Here is a 17,479-nt window from a genome sequence, read left to right on the forward strand (position 1 = left end):
CTTGCTGGATAACCAAGAATTTAGTGTACTAAACGTGCAAAATTTCTCATTAATGAAGATGATTGCAACTGTTAACCCTGAGTTTATTTTATTTACAAGAAAGAGAAGTGAGCAAGTGTTTTAAATTTTAATTATAGTTTGAAAATGACATCCTAGAAAAATGTCATGGTTATATTTTGCCATGATCACTCAAAATTAGTATGAGTTTAATTTCAAAAGCCACGTGATGTGTTCAGAAAGTTGAACACTATTCCAAATACGTAGAACTTCTCACAATATTATTGTTTTTCACATCATTTAATATCCCTTAAATGATTTAACATTTCATAGCTTCAGCAATTAATTTCATCTTCCTTTGCCTCTGCCAAAGGACAATGTGTACCTTAGAATTCAAATATCATTTCCTATTTGTAGCATCTTAGAACATTTCCTATTTCTAGCACCTTAGAACAATTCTAAAAAATTAGTACCTGCCATGGTAAGCTCATCCAAAAAACCAAAATATATAAAATATACGTGTTGTATGCAAAATCTCTTGTCCCAAAAATTACATCTTGTGGGCTCTGGTAACTGACATTTCAAAGAACAGTAAAGTGTTTTTGCAAGCTAAAAATAACAGATGGAAAGCCAGTAAGAAAAAGCTTTAAGTAGCACCAAAAGAAGGCAGGGGCTTGAAAAGAGAAGGCCCAGCTTGGGTTTCTTTAGTGCAGAGTTGAAACAGCACTTCATCTAAGTTTTGCAGACCTGGTTAGGAGACTTGATGCTGTTTCATGGTAGGTATATGCATTTGATTTACTCGGTCCTTAAGTACAAATGATGATACAGTGGAAGGTTTTATGAGGAGAGCACGAGATGTTTGTGATGTTCTAAGGATGTGCAGATATTAGAATAAACAGAGTAGTATGATGATTAAATGAGTTAACATTTATAAAGAACTTAAAATGGTGTTCGGCACAGAGTGTTATATAAGTGTCCTGTTAAATAAAATTAACTGATAACAGAATTGTTATGACTGTGAAACACAGACCAGGAACAAACTGTCTAATATCCAGACAATATAAACCCGATATTAGAATACAATCTAATCATCATCATACAAGGTGTTGAGCTTCACCAAGATGGGCTCAAGGCATTCCTTTTTATTTACGCTTGATTTGCTTCCTAATAAGGGTAGTTTTCGTTCTTATCATGGAGGTATTTAATAGGTATATTGTTCTTATTACAGAAATGGTGAACTTGTGCCCTAAGGTTGCATAGGTTAGAAAGTAGCAGAGACAAGATTCAAGTAAACACATCTTTGCCTTCGAAATCTTACCCCTTCTTTATTTGTTACAGTGTGGGTTAGTCTACAATCCGGTGTTCAAAAAGGCAGGCTTATTTTGTTTTTTAAAACAGTTCCATAAGGGCTAAGGGAACTGACTAAAAATTAAAAGAAAAAAAATGCCTAAATTGCACATATTGCATTAAAGGATGGGGATGAAGAGCTATTCAAGTTCATGTACCTAGTATCTAATTTCTAGTTTTGCCTGAGACTCGTTACATTTCTCCCAATCTAGGCACACATTATTTTCAATGTGATTTATCTAAAATAACCAAGAAAATCACTCCCTAGTTGAACCTTAGACAATAGACCAACGTAATTTCAACACAAAGCAAATAAAGAAGGGATATGTCATCAAAAACATAAACTATTTTGGGGAAATTAAGACCAATTCAAGCTTTATTTGAATATCTAATAAAATATCAGAATATACTGACGTATCTTAGTCTAAAGATTGTGCATGGATTATTCATATATGGATAGGCTCTTCTTGATTGACTATGAACTCAGAAATTCAATGAAAAGGACTCTGATATGCAGAGGACTGGTAATTTGCACAGCATTATTTAGTTGATGGCAGAAGCAAAACAAGGAGCTGGGTCACCACTACATTATCTTTCTAGTTTGTGAGGAGATGCGCTGGCAGTATTATACGGTCCTAATTCTGGCTCTATATTTATTAATTGTATGAACTATAGCAAATCATTCCACTCCTCTGTGCCTCAGTTTTCTCAAGAAAAAAAGCAGCTGAGGATAATAAAAACAATCATGCTGGGGGATTAAATTAAGTTACGAATATAGACCACCCAGCACAAGGCACGGCCAATGGAATGTGCTCACGAACTGGATGTGATTGTTGTTATTTATCACCAGGATTCTGCTTTTCCAGATAACAATACAGTTGTGAACCAGTTTATGATCTAGATTCTAAAGATGCAGCAGTAAGAAGGCAAAGATCCCTGTGCCATGGAGCTTATTCTTTAGTGAGGACTCCTCATCACTCCCTCCTTAACTGAGTGCCCTTTGTAATATCATGTGGTTTGCAATGAAACTTAGAATCATAGCTCCTTTGAAAACTCAGAGAAACTCATGTACCATGGATATATGACTTCATATGTTGGTTCTTCCTCAACTGCTACCCAGACTCTGAAGTATGGCAAAAATAGATTGTGTGTGTGTGTGTGTGTGTGTGTGTGTGTGTGTGTGTGTAGTAAGATAAACCTGGGCAGGGCAGAAAAGCTGGAAATTCAAGAAATAAGAGCGCATCTCCCCCTGCAAAGGAGCGCAGCCCATCGCCAGCATCGGATCAAAGCTGGTGAGAGAATGACTTTGACGAAATGAGAGAAGAAGGCTTCAGTCCATCAAACTTCTCAGAGCTAAAGGAGGAATTATGTACCCAGCGCAAAGAAACTAAAAATCTTGAAAAAAGAGTGGAAGAATTGATAGCTACAATAATTAATGAAGGTCATAAATGAAATGACAGAGATGAAAACCATGACACGAGAAATACGTGACAAATCCACAAGCTTCAGTAACCGACTCGATCAACTGGAAGAAGAGTATCAGCGATTGAGGATCAAATGAATGAAATGAAGCGAGAAGAGAAACCAAAAGAAAAAAGAAGAAAAAGAAATGAACAAAGCCTGCAAGAAATATAGGATTATGTAAAAAGACCAAATCTACGTCTGATTGGGGTGCCTGAAAGTGAGGGGGAAAATGGAACCAAGTTGGAAAACACTCTTCAGGATATCATCCAGGAGAACTTCCCCAACCTAGTAGGGCAGGCCAACATTCAAATTCAGGAAATACAGAGAATGCCACAAAGATACTCCTCCAGAAGAGCAACTCCAAGACACATAATTGCCAGATTCACCAAAGTTGAAATGAAGGAAAAAATCTTAAGGGCAGCCAGAGAGAAAGGTTGGGTTACCCACAAAGGGAAGCGCCCATCAGACTAACAGCAGACCTCTCGGGAGAAACTCTACAAGCCAGAAGAGAGTGGGGGCCAATATTCAGCGTTCTTAAAGAAAAGAATTTTAAACCCAGAATTTCATATCCAGCCAAACTAAGTTTCATAAGTGAAGGAGAAATAAAATGCTTTACAGATAAGCAAATGCTTAGAGATTTTGTCACCACCAGGCCTGCCTTACAGAGACCCTGAAGGAAGCCCTAAACATGGAAAGGAACAACCGGTACCAGCCTTTGCAAAAACATGCCAAAATGTAAAGACCATCGAGGCTAGGAAGAAACTGCATCAACTAACGAGCAAAATAACCTTAATATCATAATGGCAGGATCAAGTTCACATATAACAATATTAACCTTAAATGTTAATGGACTAAATGCTCCAATTAAAAGACACAGACTGGCAAACTGGATAAAGAGTCAAGACCCATCAATCTGCTGTATTCAGGAGACCCATCTCACATGCAGAGACATACATAGGCTCAAAATAAAGGGATGGAGGAAGATCTACCAAGCAAATGGAGAACAAAAAAAAGCAGGGGTTGCAATACTAGTCTCTGAAAAAATAGACTTTAAACCATCAAAGATCAAAAGAGACAAAGAAGGCCTAATGGTAAAGGGATCAATTCAACAGGAAGCGCTAACTCTCCTAAATATATATGCACCCAATACAGGAGCACCCAAATTCATAAAGCAAGTCCTTAGAGACTTACAAAGAGACTTAGACTCCCATACAATAATAATGGGAGACTTCAACACTCCACTGTCAACATTAGACAGATCAACGAGACAGAAAGTTAACAAGGATATCCAGGAATTGAACTCATCTCTGCACCAAGCGGACCTAATAGACATCTATAGAACTCTCCACCCCAAATCAACAGAATATATATTCTTCTCAGCACCACATCGCACTTATTCCAAAATTGACCACATAATTGGAAGTAAAGCACTCCTTAGCAAATGTAAAAGAATAGAAATTATAACAAACTGTCTCTCAGACCACAGTGCAATCAAACTAGAACTCAGGACAAAGAAACTCAATCAAAACCACTGAACTACATGGAAACTGAACAACCTGCTCCTGAATGACTACTGGGTACATAACGAAACGAAGGCAGAAATAAAGATGTTCTTTGAAACCAATGAGAACAAAGATACAACATACCAGAATCTCTGGGACACATTTAAAGCAGTGTGTAGAGGGAAATTATAGCACTAAATGCCCACAAGAGAAAGCTGGAAAGATCTAAAATGGACACTCTAACATCACAATTAAAAGAACTAGAGAGGCAAGAGCAAACACATTCAAAAGCTAGCAGAAGGCAAGAAATAACTAAGATCAGAGCAGAACTGAAGGAGATAGAGACACAAAAAACCCTCCAAAAAATCAATGAATCCAGGAGTTGGTTTTTTGAAAAGATCAACAAAATTGACAGACCGCTAGCAAGATTAATAAAGAAGAAAAGAGAGAAGAATCAAATAGACGCAATAAAAAATGATAAAGGGGATATCACCACGGACCCCACAGAAATACAAACTACTATCAGAGAATACTATAAATGCCTCTACGCAAATCAACTAGAAAATCTAGAAGAAATGGATAATTTCCTGGACACTTACATTCTTCCAAGACTAAACCAGGAAGAAGTTGAATCCCTGAATAGACCAATAGCAGGCTCTGAAATTGAGGCAATAATTCATAGCCTACCCACCAAAAAAAGTCCAGGACCAGATGGATTCACAGCTGAATTCTACCAGAGGTACAAGGAGGAGCTGGTACCATTCCTTCTGAAACTATTCCAATCAATAGAAAAAGAGGGGATCCTCCCTAACTCATTTTAGGAGGCCAACATCATCCTGATACCAAAGCCTGGCAGAGACACAACAAAAAAAGAGAATTTTAGACCAATATCCCTGATGAACATCGATGCAAAAATCCTCAATAAAATATTGGCAAACCGGATTCAGCAGCACATCAAAAAGCTTACCCACCATGATCAAGTGAGCTTCATCCCTGGGATGCAAGGCTGGTTCAACATTCGCAAATCAATAAACGTAATCCAGCATATAAACAGAACCAAAGACAAGAACCACATGATTATCTCAATAGATGCAGAAAAGGCTCTTGACAAAATTCAACAGCCCTTCATGCTAAAAACACTCAATAAATTCGGTATTGATGGAACGTACCTCAAAATAATAAGAGCTATTTATGACAAACCCACAGCCAATATCATACTGAATGGGCAAAAACTGGAAAAATTCCCTTTGAAAACTGGCACAAGACAGGGATGCCCTCTCTCACCACTCCTATTCAACATAGTCTTGGAAGTTCTGGCTAGGGCAATCAGGCAAGAGAAAGAAATAAAGGGTATCCAGTTAGGAAAAGAAGAAGTCAAATTGTCCCTGTTTGCAGATGACATGATTGCATATTTAGAAAACCCCATTGTCTCAGCCCAAAATCTCCTTAAGCTGATAAGCAACTTCAGCAAAGTCTCAGGATACAAATTAATGTGCAAAAATCACAAGCATTCTTATACACAGTAACAGACAAACAGAGAGCCAAATCATGAAGGAACTTCCATTCACAATTGCTTCAAAGAGAATAAAATACCTAGGAATCCAACTTACAAGGGATGTCAAGGACCTCTTCAGGAAACTACAACCACTGCTCAGTGAAATAAAAGAGGACACAAACAAATGGAAGAACATACCATGCTCATGGATAGGAAGAATCAATATCGTGAAAATGGCCATACTGTCCAAGGTTATTTATAGATTCAATGCCATCCCCATCAAGCTACCAATGTGTTTCTTCACAGAATTGGAAAAAAACTGCTTTAAAGTTCATATGGAACCAAAAAAGAGCCCGCATTGCCAAAACAATCCTAAGTCAAAGAACAAAGCTGGAGGCATCATGCTACCTGACTTCAAACTATACTACAAGCTACAGTAACCAAAACAGCATGGTACTGGTACCAAAACAGAGATATAGACCAATGGAACAGAACAGAGTCCTCAGAAATAATACCACACATCTACAGCCATCTGATCTTTGACAAACCTGAGAGAAACAAGAAATGGGGAAAGGATTCCCTATTTAATAAATGGTGCTGGGAAAATTGGCTAGCCACAAGTAGAAAGCTGAAACTGGATCCTTTCCTTACTCCTTATACGAAAATTAATTCAAGATGGATTAGAGACTTAAATGTTAGACTTAATATCATAAAAACCCTAGAAGAAAACCTACGTAGTACAAGGACTTCATGTCTAAAGCACCAAAAAACAACGGTAGCAAAAGCCAAAATTGACAAATGGGATCTAATTAACTAAAGAGCTTCTGCACAGCAAAAGAAACTACCATCAGAGTGAACAGGCAACCTACAGAATGGGGAGAAATTTTTGCAATCTACTCATCTGACAAGGGCTAATATCCAGAATCTACAAAGAACTCAAACAAATTTACAAGAAAAAAACAAACAACCCCATCAAAAAGTGGGCAAAAGATATGAACAGACATTTCTCAAAAGAAGACATTCATACAGCCAACAGACACATGAAAAAATGCTCATCATCACTGCCATCAGAGAGATGCAAATCAAAACCACAATGAGATACCATCTCACACCAGTTAGAATGGCAATCATTAAAAAGTCAGGAAACAACAGGTGCTGGAGAGGATGTGGAGAATAGGAACACTTTTACACTGTTGGTGGATTGTAAACTAGTTCAACCATTATGGAAAACAGTATGGCGATTCCTCAAGGATCTAGAACTAGATGTACCATATGACCCAGCCATCCCACTACTGGGTATATACCCAAAGGATTATAAATCATGCTGCTATAAAGACACATGCACACGTATGTTTATTGTAGCACTATTCACAATAGCAAAGACTTGGAATCAACCCAAATGTCCATCTGTGACAGACTGGATTCAGAAAATGTGGCACATATACACCATGGAATATTATGCAGCCATAAAAAAGGATGAGTTTGCGTCCTTTGTAGGGACATGGATGCAGCTGGAAACCATCATTCTTAGCAAACTATCACAAGAAGAGAAAACCAAACACCGCATGTTCTCACTCATAGGTGGGAACTGAACAATGAGATCACTTGGACTCGGGAAGGGGAACATCACACACTGGGGCATATCATGGGGAGGGGGGAGGGGGGAGGGATTGCATTGGAGTTATACCTGATATAAATGACGAATCGATGGTGCTGACGAGTTGATGTGCAGCACACCAACATGGCACAAGTATACATATGTAACAAACCTGCACGTTATGCACATGTATCCTAGAACTTAAAGTATAATAAAAAAAAAAAAAGAAAGAACTCTTTTCATTGTGCAAGAAAATAAATCACAAAACTCGTATTTGAGAGAGGTTCAATCCACAGAAAGAGTACTTTTTTGTATTAAAATATAAAATATTCTCAGCATGTTAAATAAAATGTGGGTATTAAGGGGAACAAAATGAGAAGGCGGGTTTGCAGATGCCAGGTGTGTGCATGTCCAGTACCATCACCATGTACTCAATTCAACAAAAGCAGTTCTACACTAATAAAAAGTAATAACCCTTCACTTTCTAAACACTTCTCATAATCTTCTTAAACTTTAAGGGCATAAATGTAGTTCCATAGTGACACCCTGAAATCCTGAAACAGTAAGTAAACATACAAATTTCAACACCATCTGTTAGAAGGTAAACGTTCTCTTCCTTCCTAGTTTCCTTGAGGAATAATTTTCCTTGAGGCAGCATTTTCCTGAAGCTAATTTCTGACCTCTGCCTGTTGACTTTGCTCATTCTACCCTATGGAGGTAAAGGGATTTATTTTGTTGGTAAATTTGGGAAAGATACATATCAGGATGATGCTGCTCAAGTGGGAGAGGTAGGAGGAAGGGCTGGGAAGCTCTGTGTGATTAGAAACAGATAGCTGTTGCATTTTCAGCTTTATTTTGAGTAGCATGTTAGTAGGTATGAATCGTATTATTAAAAATAACTATTTATTTAAATAAATAAACCTGGCCACTATAGACAGTTATTACAAGGTTTCAGGAACCAAAGATTATAATTAAGTTAACTATGTCTGCCTAAAATCCAAAACGGGAAGGAAATCATTAAAATCTGGTCATGTTCTGCAAAGGACCATGCCTGCCATTCTCCTTTCTTGAGAATGAGCTGACTTCAGACATTATCCGTTTTCCTGACTTCTTTATTGACACTTTCCTCTCTAGAACTCAGTGGATAAGTCAGTCTTCTTTCTTGTTCATTTTTAGCAAGCCAGCTCGGTTTACAGACGGACATGTTCTCCAACCCAGCTCTGTAAATAATAAAGGTGATATCATCACCTTTACATTTGCTTTTTGGTTTCATTCCTCACCTTGTTCAAAGCATATTTATCAAATGCCCCTCAAACATTTTTGGTTGTTACAAGATGGAAGGAGGAACAATGTGGTCTTGTTACTAGGTGAGTTGAGACCACAAATGTTTAAACATCCTACAATGCACAGGACAGCCCTATACAAAAAAGAATGATCTAGCCCAAAATGTCAATGGTGGTGAAATTGAGAAACTCTGCTCCAACTTTACACAATTAAGTTTATGAAGTGTCTTCAGGAGCAAAATGTTATTATTTTAATACTGTTTTCCATTCTTCCCCCTCAAACTCTCCCCCTAAATAGTTTAAAATATCGAGGAAAGAGTAAAACTCAGTAACATGCCTAGTTGAATATAAAAACAAACATCCAGATGTCTACAATACTTGCTTTTCATATTATCATTCTGTTCTAAAGCACAGAGTATATTACAAAATTTAATTATTTACTTCAAAAATCACTGTTGACACTATCAGTTACTATACATGTTTTTATCAACAGTTTCAGTAGCCATTTCCTCCGTCCCTTCAACAGTAATCACAATAATAACAACAACAATACTAATGGTTAATTCTGTTTGTTGAAAACTTATTAAATGCCAGGCACTACAGTAAAGCCTGATATCATAATTCCATTTCATCCTTACAGTAACACTGTCAATTAATCATATTATACTCATTGTCAGATGAGAAAGTTGGCTTAGATAAGCTATATAAGTTATCGAAGTTTGCACCACTGCATGGTGGCATCCTGGGTTTCAAGCCCTGAGTCTTAACCATATCACTAAGCTTTCTCCATTTAGGGCTCTTCCACCTACTATGTGCAGATAATGCACTGGGTGTTGGGAAGTCTACAACTAGTGATAAAAATTGTCCCCATCCCCAAGAATCTCATAGTGGAATAGCAGAGAGAAAGGCATATAAAACCAAGCATAATAAAATGTGATAAATGCTACTGCAGTAGTATGAACACAGTGTTGAAAGAACAAAGAGGAAAAAAATGATTAACTATGCCTGGTGGACTGATGCAAAGCTGCGCAACAGAGCTAGCATTTGAGACGGGCCTGGAAGAGTGAATGGGCTTTTTGCCAGGTAGAGAAGTACAAGAAAAGGGACATTTCAGGTCAAAGTTTTGTCCTGAGGAAAGGCACTAAATAGAAGAAAATGGAAAGGTGTTTATAACTCACACCAAGGTGAGAGGCAGAATATTTAAAAAGAATGCAGTAAGCCATTCAGAGAAGAAGGGGCATTTTAGAATCTATGAACCACCCTCTTCACCTTCTCATCTCCCTGCTACCTCTTGGATTTGTTAGTTGCCTTAAGGCACAATCATTTACCACCTAGATACCTGCATATGGATTTTTGCCCTATTATTTGAATTAGTCGGTTTAAGACTATGCATTGCTAATTTTACAATAAAAGAGTATGAAATGTGATTTTTATTAACGACCTTTATATGCACATGTGAACAGAAACAAAATGTATTCTTAGTATATATAAGGCATTCTGATATTTTCTACTCTATTCTACTTCACTCTATATAATTTATAAAATGCAGCTAGGATCCAATGACTTGGTTTTGCAATCCACTAAACCTGAAGTATAAAAATCACTTGTTTTATACATACCCTTTTAGTCCATAGCATTTTGTGATAGGATAGGAGAATGAAGTCTTTTACATTACTCCTGAAATCTTCAAATTAAGATGTTGCTCTTAGCTTTAGAAATACTTATATAAGAAAATGTCTACAAGAGATATTTTCCATGAATGTAGGTATAACAGAGACAGTATGGCCTCCACAGGTGAAAATATTTATTATCCAGGTCTCTGCAGAAAATCTCCACTATAGAGGATAAATTAGATGGGAGAGGCAAAGGTTGAGGAGACAGATAACGCATTCTTCTGCATTTCATTTTTGGCCAATGTATATGCTTCTCTAACCAGATTGTGAGATTCTTAAGGGCTAAGATCACATTTTTTTGCAACTCTGAATTCTTGTACATCATCTTGAACCTGTATGATAATAAACACATATTTGTTATTGAAGTAAATTTATTATATAAGAGAAAATAAAAATTCTGAGAGGATAGTCTTATAGTAACCATATCATAATATTTGAGATAAACATTTAAAGTCAGATCAATCCAGTTTTAAAAAATTTACCAAGAGATTCTGGGGAAGATGGCAGATAGGAGACAAAGCTAACATGTAGCTCCCACATGGATGGACAGAACAGCATTTGGAGACTCATACCATGATCTTTTGTTCCAAGAACCACTGCAGGAACATACCAGGAAAACTGAAGGAGTTCACCAATCCTTTGAAAGAAGCAAATTCTGTGAAACAGGTGAAAAACTGGGAGTGCCCAAAATGTGAGAGGGGAAAACCTACCTCTGAACACACATCTCCACTGCGCAATCTGAAAATCCAGATCATCAAAGAAAGATTTAACCTTACCTAGAGCTAAAACGGGTTTAGGGAATCGCAAGAAATGTGAAAGTACAAGTAACACAGGAAATAACTTGAACACACTCCCAGTCTCCAACTTGAGCCCCAGGAAGCCATCCCTTGACTATGTCTCACAGGGGGCCTCGGGGAAGTCAGCCAGTGGAACTGGGAAAGGGTCTTGGGGCAAAGGAAGCTCCCACCTGAAATTGGCAGTGGTTTTGACTGGGTACAAATTTTCTTGAGTGGAGTCTGGGGGATGAGTGGGAGCTGCTGTGGATATGAGCTTTCTCAGAAGGGTAACTCATGACCTGGGGCAAGGCCTGAGCAGAGCATTGCAGGAGTGAGACTGGCCTTGCCAACTGTGTGGGAGCTGGGTGAGGCCTCTCGCTATCCCCCACTTCTCTGGTGAACCATATAACACAGTAGAGGTGACCAAGATCCCCTCTGGAACACAGCCCCATCGGCCTGAGAACCAATCCCCCATTCCCCACTGTGGCTGCAGCAAGCCCCACCCAAGGAGATTCTGAGCCCAGACTTGCCTAAGCCTGCCCCCACCTGACAATATTTATCTACCCACCCTGGTAGCCTAACACAAAAGACAATTTCTTGGGAGTTTTATGGCCCATCCCATTGCCTGAGAAACCAAAATACATATCCTGGCCATCTTAGGGCAAGCTTTGAGCCCCCTACTACTACTGCAGCTAATTCTCACTTGAAAGTACCACCTCTTGGCTAGAGGCCAACACCAGCTCAGGCCATTACAGCAATTCAGGACAGAATAACTCTGATCCCAGGAAGAAGAAGACAACATCTAATTCCACTGCCCACAACATCTTGGCTAACTAGAAGTTGTAGGGTGTCTATGTGACAACTTCACTGCATTCAAGAAAGCCAGCACACTAAACATATCCACAACCAAGGACCCTCACAGAGTCTACTTCACTTCCCTGTCACATCTGACAGAGTAGGTGCTGGTATCCGTGGCTGGAAGATTTGAAGATGGATCACATCACAGGACTCTTTGCAGACCCCCTCTAGCACCAGCCTGGAGCATGGTAGCTCCACTGGGTGGCTAGACCCAAAAGAGCCATAACAATTACTGCAGTCCAGCTCTCAGGAAGTCCCATCCCTAGGGAAAGTGGGAGAGCATTACATCAGGGGATCATCCTGTGGGACAAGAGAATCTGAACAGCAGGCCTTGCGTTTCAGACCTCTCCACTGAATTAGTCCACTCAAACAAAAAAAAAAGAAAAAGAAAATAATTATGGTAATGTGACAAAACAGGATTCTATAACACTCCTCCAAAATCACCAGCTCCCTAGCAATGGATCCAAACCCAGAAGAAGTCTCTGAATTGCTAAATAAAGATTTCAAAAGGTTGATTAATAAGCTACCCAAAGAAATATCAGAGAAGGGGAAAACTAACTTAAAGAAATTAAAAAACAGTATAGGATATGGGTGAAAAATGCTCAGGTAAATAGATATCATAAAGGAAAACAATCACAACTTCTGGAAATGAAAGGCGTACTTAGAGAAATATAAAATGCAGTGGAAACATTCAATAATAGACTAGAAGAAGTAGAAGAAGGAGCTTCAGAGCTAAAAGGCAAGGCTTATCAAATTAACCCAATAAGACAAAGACAAAGAAAAAAGAATCAACAACATGAACCAAGCCTCCAAGAAATTTGGGATTTTGTTAAATGGCCAAACATAAGGATAACTGGTGTTCCCGAAGAAGAAGAAGAGAAATCTAAAAGTTTGGAAAACTTATTTGAGATAATAATTGAGGAAAACTCCCCTGGTCTTGCTAGAGATCTAGACATCCAAATACGACAAGCTCAAAGAACATCTGAAAAATTCATCACAAGAAGACCATCACCTAGGCACATGGTCACCAGGTTATCTAATGTCAAGACAAAGGAAAGAATCTTAAGAGCTGTGAGACAAAAGTATCAGATAACCTATAAAGGAAAACCTGTAAGATTAATAGCAGATGTCTCAGCAGAAATCTTACAAATCAGAAGGGATTGGAGTCTTATCTTCAGTTTCCTGAAACTAAATTTTTAAAAAAATTGTCATACAAGGAATTTGTATCTAGCAAAGCTAAGTTTCATAAATGAAGAAGAGATAAAGCATTTTTAAGATAAACAAATGCTGAGAGAATTCACCATTACCAAGCCAGCACTACAAGAAATGGTAAAAGGAGTTCCAAATCTTGAAAAAAACTTCAACATATACCAAAAGAGAAACTCCTTAAAGCATACATTTCGCAGGACTTGTAAAAGAATAACACAGTGGGGGGTGGGGGGTGGGGTGGAAAGAACAAGGTATAAAGGCAAGAACTAGCATGATGAATAGAACAGTACCTCACATCTCAATACTAACGCTGAATGCAAATGGCGTAAATGCCCCACTTAAAAAATATACAGCATGGCAGAATGGATAGAAATCCACCAAACAAATGGTGTCTTCAAGAGATGCACCTAACACATAAAGATTTAAGGGAATGGAGTGGATAAAGATATTCCATGCAAATGGACACCAAAAGTAAGCAAGAGTAGCTATTCTTATGTGACACAAAACAGACTTTAAAGCAACAATTAGACAAAGAGGAACATTATATAATGACAAAAGAATCAAACAGGAAAATATCACAATCCCAAATATATATGCACCTAATACTGGAGCTCCCAAATTTACAAAACAATTACTACTAGACCTAAGAAATAAGGTAGATGGCAACATAGTAATAGTGGGAAACTTCAATACCCCACTAACAGCACTAGACAGATTATCAAGACAGAAAGTCGAAAAAGAAACAATAGACTTAAACTATACCCTAGAACAAATGGACTTAACAGATATCTACAGAACATTTGACCCAACAACTGTATAATATACATTATTTTCTTCAACACATGGAACACAGTCTAAGATAGACCATATGATAGGCCATAAAACAAGTCTCAATACGTTTTTAAAAACTGAAATTATATCAAGTATCCTCTCAGATGACAGTAGAATAAAACTGGAAATCGACTCCAAAGGAACCCCCAAAATTACACAAACACATAGAAATTAAATAATCTGTTCTGAATTATCTTTGCATCAACAAAGAAATCAAGATGGAAATTGAAATTTTTTTTAGTTGAATGATCACAGTGGCACAACATAACAAAATCTCTGGGATACAGTGAAAGCAATGCTAAGAAGAAAGTTCATAGCATTGAATACCTAATCAAAAAGTCTGAAAGAGCAAAAATAGATAATCTAAGATCACACTTCAAGGAACTAGAGAAACAAGAAGAAAACCAAGCCAAAACGCAGCAGCAGAAAAGAAATAACAAAGATCAGAGCAGAACTAAATGAAATTGAAACAAAGAAATAAATACAAAAGATAAATAAAATGTTGGTTCTTGAAAAGATAAACAAAATTGACAGAATATTAGTGATACTAACCAAGAAAAGAAGATAGAAGGTCCAAATAATCTCAATTAGAAAACCAATACCTCAGAAATACAAAAGATCATTCAAGGTTACTCTGAACACCTAATGCACACAAATTAGAAAATCTAGAGGAGATGGATACATTCCTGGAAATATACACCCCTCTCAGATTAAATCAGGATGAAATAGAACAAACCAATAACAAGTAGCAAGATTGAAACAGTAATTTTAAAAATTGCCAACGAAAAAAGTCCAGGACAAGATGGATTCACAGCTGACTTCCATCAGACATTCAAAGAAGAATTGATACCAATCCTACTGAAACTATTCCAAAAGACAGAGAAGGAGGAAATCCTCCCAAAATAATTTTATGAAGCCAGTATTACCCTAATTCCAAAACCAGGAAAGGACATAACAAAAAAAAAGATAACTGCAGAACAATATCCCTGATGAACATAGATGTAAACATCTTCAACAAAATAGTAGCTAACAGAATCCAACAGCACATCAAAAAGATAATGCACCATTATCAAGTGAGTTTCACACCAAGGACACAGGGATGGTTTAACATATGCAAGTCTATAAATGTGATATATCACATAAACAGAATTAAAAGCAAAAATAATAAGATCATCTCAATAGTTGCAGAAAAATTATTTGACAAAATTCGGTATCACTTTATGATTAAAATATTCAGCAAAATTTACATAGAAGGAACATATCTCAAGGTAATAAAAAAAGCAATCTATGACAAACCCATACCCAACATTACACTCAAGAGGGAAATGTTGAAAGCATTCCCCTTGAGAACTGGAACGAGACAAGAATGCTCAGTTTTACCACTTCTATTCAACATAGTACTGGAAGTCCTAGCCAGAGCAATCAGACAAGAGAAAGAAATAAAGGGCATGCAAATCAGTAAAGAGAAAGTCAAATTGTTGCTGTTTGCCAATTGTATACCTAGAAAACCTTAAAAACTCATCCAAAAAGCTCCTAGATCTGATAAATGAATTCAGTCAACTTTCAAGATACAAAATCAACGTACACAAATCAGTAGCACTGGTACACATCAACAACGCCCAAGCTGAGAAACAAAGCAAGAATTCAACCTCCTTTACAAAAGCTGCAAAACAAAACAAAACAAAACAGAAAAACCTTAGAAATATACCTAGTCAAGGAGGTGAAAGGACTCTACAAGAAAAACTACAAACCATTGCCGAAAGAAATTATAGATGACACAAACAAATGGAAACATACCCTATGGAAACACATCCTATGGAAACACATCCTATGCTCATGGATGAGCAGAATCAATATTGTGAAAATGACATACTGCCAAAAGCAATCTACAGATTCAGTGTGATTCCCATCAAAGTACCATCATCATTCTTCACAGAGCTAGAAAAAGCAATCCTAAAATTCATATAGAAACAACAAAGATCCCACATAGTTGAAGCCATGCTAAGCAAAAAGAACAAATCTGGAGGCATCACACTACCCAACTTCAAATGATACTACAAGGCTACAGTTATCAAAACAGCATGATATAGTATAAAAATAGGCAAGTAGACCAATGGAACAAAATAGAGAAAGCAGAAATAACACCAAATATTTACAGTCAAGTGATCTTCTACAAAGCAAACAAAAACATAAAGTGGGGAAAGGACACCCTACTCAACAAATGGTGCTGGGATAACTGGCAGGCCACGTGGAGAAGAATACAACTGGATCCTTATCTCTCACCTTATACAAAAATCAACTCAAGATGGATCAAAGACTTAAAGCTAAGACTTGAAACCATAAAAATTCTACAAGATAACATCAATAAAATTCTTCTAGTTGTTGGCTTAGACAAAGAGTTAATTACCAAGAGCCCAAAAGCAAATGCAAGAATAACAAGCATAAATAAATAGGACTTAATTAAACTAAACAGCTTCTGCACCACAAAAGAAATAATCAGCAGAGTAAACAGACAACCCACAGAATAGGAGAAAATACTCACTAACTATGGACAACAAAGGACTACTATCCAGACTCTTCAAGGAACTCAAATAAGTCAGCAAGAAAAAAATAATAATAATCGTAAAAAATGTGGGCTAAGGACATGAATGGATAATTCTCAAAAGAAGATCTACAAATGGCCAACAAATACATGAAAAAATTCTCAACATCACTAATTATCAGGGAAATGCAAATTAAAATCACAATGAGATACCACCTCACTCCTGCAAGAATGGCCATAATTAAAAAGTAAAAATAAAAAAAGATGTTGGCATGAATGAGGTGAAAGGGAACAATTTTACACTGCTGGTGAGAATATAAACTATTACAACCACTATAGAAAACAGTATGGAGATTCCTTAAAGAACTAAAAGTAGGGCCGGGTGCGGTGGCTCAAGCCTGTAATCCCAGCACTCTGGGAGGCCGAGACGGGCGGATCACGAGGTCAGGAGATCGAGACCATCCTGGCTAACACGGTGAAACCCCGTCTCTACTAAAAAATACAAAAAAACTAGCCGGGCGAGGTGGCGGGCGCCTGTAGTCCCAGCTACTCGGGAGGCTGAGGCAGGAGAATGGCGTAAACTCAGGAGGCGGAGCTTGCAGTGAGCTGAGATCCGGCCACTGCACTCCAGCCTGGGCGGCAGAGCGAGACTCCGTCTCAAAAAAAAAAAAAAAAAAAAAAAAAAAAAACTAAAAGTAGAACTACCATTTGACATTTGACTCAGCAATCCCACTACAAGGTATCTACCTGGAGGAAAAGAAGTTACTTTATGAAAAAGATACTTGCACACACATGTTTAGAGCAGCACAATTCACAGTTGCAAAAATATGAAACCAGTCTAAATGCCCATCAAACAATGCATGAATAAAGAAAATGTGGTATATATACAGCATGGAATACTACTC

General features: G+C 37.6%; 1 protein-coding gene across 2 annotated transcripts in view; it reads right to left on the bottom strand.

Moving 5' to 3' along the window:
• NELL1 (neural EGFL like 1) overlaps window positions 1-17,479 on the bottom strand; it is a 984,256-nt gene that overhangs the window by 224,675 nt on the left and 742,102 nt on the right. The gene's annotated exons all lie outside the window — the stretch shown is intronic.

Source organism: Trachypithecus francoisi, unplaced genomic scaffold (genome assembly GCF_009764315.1).
Source record: "Trachypithecus francoisi isolate TF-2019V2 unplaced genomic scaffold, Tfra_2.0 Lachesis_group8, whole genome shotgun sequence".
NCBI classification, from domain to species: domain Eukaryota; kingdom Metazoa; phylum Chordata; class Mammalia; order Primates; family Cercopithecidae; genus Trachypithecus; species Trachypithecus francoisi.